The sequence below is a fragment of the Octopus sinensis genome, linkage group LG6 (genome assembly GCF_006345805.1).
Source record: "Octopus sinensis linkage group LG6, ASM634580v1, whole genome shotgun sequence".
NCBI classification, from domain to species: Eukaryota; Metazoa; Mollusca; class Cephalopoda; order Octopoda; family Octopodidae; genus Octopus; species Octopus sinensis.
In genome coordinates this window covers 79,050,960-79,054,204 of record NC_043002.1, presented here as the reverse complement: position 1 = coordinate 79,054,204, position 3,245 = coordinate 79,050,960, and the positions used below count along the sequence as shown (strand labels likewise).

The following is a 3,245-nucleotide window of genomic DNA, read 5'->3' as shown; positions in this document are numbered from 1 at the left end:
GTTTCGGGGCCTACCTCTCGACGGCATCAATGCGCACCAGCCCCACTCACTGATATGAGGCCCCGCTTGCTAGATCAGCTGGTTATGAAGAACTCAATATACTTCTAGCCATCGCTCATCTTCTCTTTTTAACCAAATCCAGTGGCTAGCCTTCTCCACTGTAGATTGGATATCAGTCATGGTGGTATTGACTTTACGATGAGTTAGGCCTAGCGATAACAACAGTTGTCTCACGCTGTATCCAACAAACCCTCTACATCCGACTTCAATAGGAAAATGTTCCACTTTCCAGCCTGCGTCTTCACATTCCTCGAGGATGTTTTCATAATGGTTCAATTTTTGAGCCCGAGCGGCGTCCATATTATCTATATATATTAAATATATATACCTTAATACATACATATATACATACATTTGTATGCATGTGTGTATGTGTGTTTACATATACATATGTGTGCATGTGTGTGTGTGTGTGTGTGTGTGTGTGATATGAGGAGGTGCTGAAAAGTTCTTGGCTTTTAAGGGTTTGGCAAAAGGCCTGCTTGGAGGCCCAACCTTCCGAATTCTTTTGCAAGGCTTGGAAAAAATTGAAGGACCGCTGCTATAAGTGTGATAAGTGTATGAATCTGAGGGGGGAATATGTTGAATAATATCATAATTAACTGATCCTCTTGTATTTTCTTTTACCCAAAGCCAGTAACTTTTCATCTCCCCCCGTATATATATATATATATATATATATATATATATATATATATAATGTATGTATGTATGTATGTATATATGTGTGTATATATATACATAAATACGTGTGTGTGTATGTATTTTATGTTGTTTTATTCTGTTACTGGTTTCAGCCAAAGGCTGGGGCCATGCTGGAGCACTCCCTTTCAGTGTTTTTGGGTCTCCTTTCTGTACTGTCTTTGGTGAAGAAGCAAGCTAAATGGATCTGCTCTTCTTTGTGCCTCCATCTGGGATTTCAGATAGAAATTTGTCCAGGTGCTTTTGAAGGTTTCCATGTCTACAACTTGAAAATCTCTGAGGTTTTTTAGCAGGATGTTAAACAGTTGTGGACTCCTGAGACCCAAGCTGTAGCAGGGTATTATGCAGTGCCATCCAGTTCAATGGTTTGTATAACTTTTAATTCCAAAGTTGGGAGTTAGACTTTCCAGGATCTTCCATCTATCCACGGAGTAGAGCTTCAGTTCTTGTAGTCTCTCACAGTAGCTCATCTGTTTCCCCAAGTCAATCTTCTTTGTGTAGTGGTGCTGGATTGCCTCAAGTTCCGCCACCAGCTTGATGCTCTGTGGCAACCACAGTCAAGAGCAGTAATCTAGATGTCTGAGAACAAAAGTATTCCATAGGAGTTGCAAAGTATCTTTATTTCTGGTTCTGGATGATCCAAGAATCTATCCACAATGTTGCCATCATGATAATATGCACATGGAATGTTGCATCATTTATCATGTGGATTGCCAGATCATGCACTGATTCTAATTGTGGAATTGCACCAGTCCATAGTTCTATGTATTCCGATTGTGGTCTGTTTGTGGGCTGATATTGAAGTGCTTGAAACTTATCAGCATTGAACTGCATGTTATTTTCATCAGCCCATTTGTATATTGCATGTAGGTCATTTTGCAGGTTTAGTATGTCTGAGATACTTTTGTATCATCAGCATAGCTGGTGAGAGTGGCTGACTGCACAACTGAGGGTATGTCTGAGAGAGCTAGAGGGATTGGTATTAGCAGCTGCTTTCATTGGGTGCAACGGGCAGGGTAAAAGTTTTGGGCTCAGTACACCTGGACAGCCGACAACAAGAAGGTAGGTGAACTGTTTCTTATTTCCCCACATTACAGTTTCCTCATACAACAAGCTATTTTGGCACTAGTGTGTGAGTATATTTCTCTGTTGTTATCCCCTTCCACGCAATGGCAGTGAAGAAAAGGATTGGAAGCGATGCCATTAGACCTTTCTACGGCAGAGGCGATATAGTGGCCTGGATCTGTAAGATCAAATTAGTGGCCAGGCTACAAGGCATCAATGATGTAGCAGATCTCGTGGCCCTGTACCTGGAGGGAAGCATGCTGGTGCTGTACCTTGAGATAGACAAGGAAGAGCAACTGAGCACAGGTGGATGGCAGATTTTGACATAGAGTAAAGTGAAGAGGTGATCTTGGAGATCAGGTGGGGGGGGGAATGTAGGGATGAGATGAGCTGGAAAGAAAGAGCTATGACGTCAATAGTCAAGAGGCCTGACTGGAGCAGGAAGGGTGAAAGGGGAAGTGAAGGAAGGAAGACCAGGATCGTGTTCTTTTGCCTGGGTGCATTTGCCAAGAACAGACTTGACGAGAGCAAGCTAGAGGAATTGGTATCAACAGTTGCTTTCATTAGGTGTGATGGGCAGGGTGTGAATTTTGAAATTAATACAGCTGGATGGCAGGCAATGAGAAGGTAGGTGAACCTTTTCTTATTTTCCTGCATTACAGTTCCTTCATACAATACACACACACACACATATATATCTATATATATAAAGATGAGAATGTGCATGAGTGTGTGTGTGTGAATCCCTAAAACTTGAGAACTACACAACCAATTTCATTCAAATTTTACACATGCCTTACTTAAGGTCCATGTAGTGTCATAGGCCAAAAAATGTTTTAACTTCCTGCCTAGTGCCAGCCCAGAGCAATATCATATCTCCTCCACTATTTCAGTATTACGTGTCAAAAGTGAAACAATAATATCTCTATTGTAAAGTCAGATATTTTCACTTTAATACTGAAACTAAGCTACGGCAGTACATATTCTAAAATTGGAACGATACAGAGAAGATTACCAAAACCCCTGCGCAAGGATGACACGCAAATTCGTGAAGCATTCCATATTTTTCTAAAACAGCAGTGCATCAGCATGGCCGCAGCTCTGAGCTGAAACTACAGAAAAAAAAAAAGATACTATATTTTATCATCGGAATATATATACTTTCTCACACACCAATTAAGATATATTTAATTTAAATCGTTTATCTTTCTCTCCCATCCCCATCACAAAAATTAATTTAGGCACAATTTATATATATTTTCTTAGTGAAAACCGTGTAGGTGAAATTTCCGAGGCTTCCACCTCACCCCACTCCGTTTTTTGGATCCCAGAAAGGGTTTGTAGTACATTAGGACGTCACAGGAATTCATTCAGCGATAAAAAAATGTCAATGATTCTGGGATGTGGAGGGGGACCCC

The 3,245-nt window shown here is 40.8% G+C and overlaps 1 pseudogene; it reads left to right on the top strand.

Moving 5' to 3' along the window:
- Positions 1 to 2,782: 2,782 nt before the first annotated feature.
- On the top strand, positions 2,783 to 2,895 carry LOC115213575 (annotated as a pseudogene).
- The last annotated feature ends 350 nt before the right edge of the window (positions 2,896 to 3,245 follow it).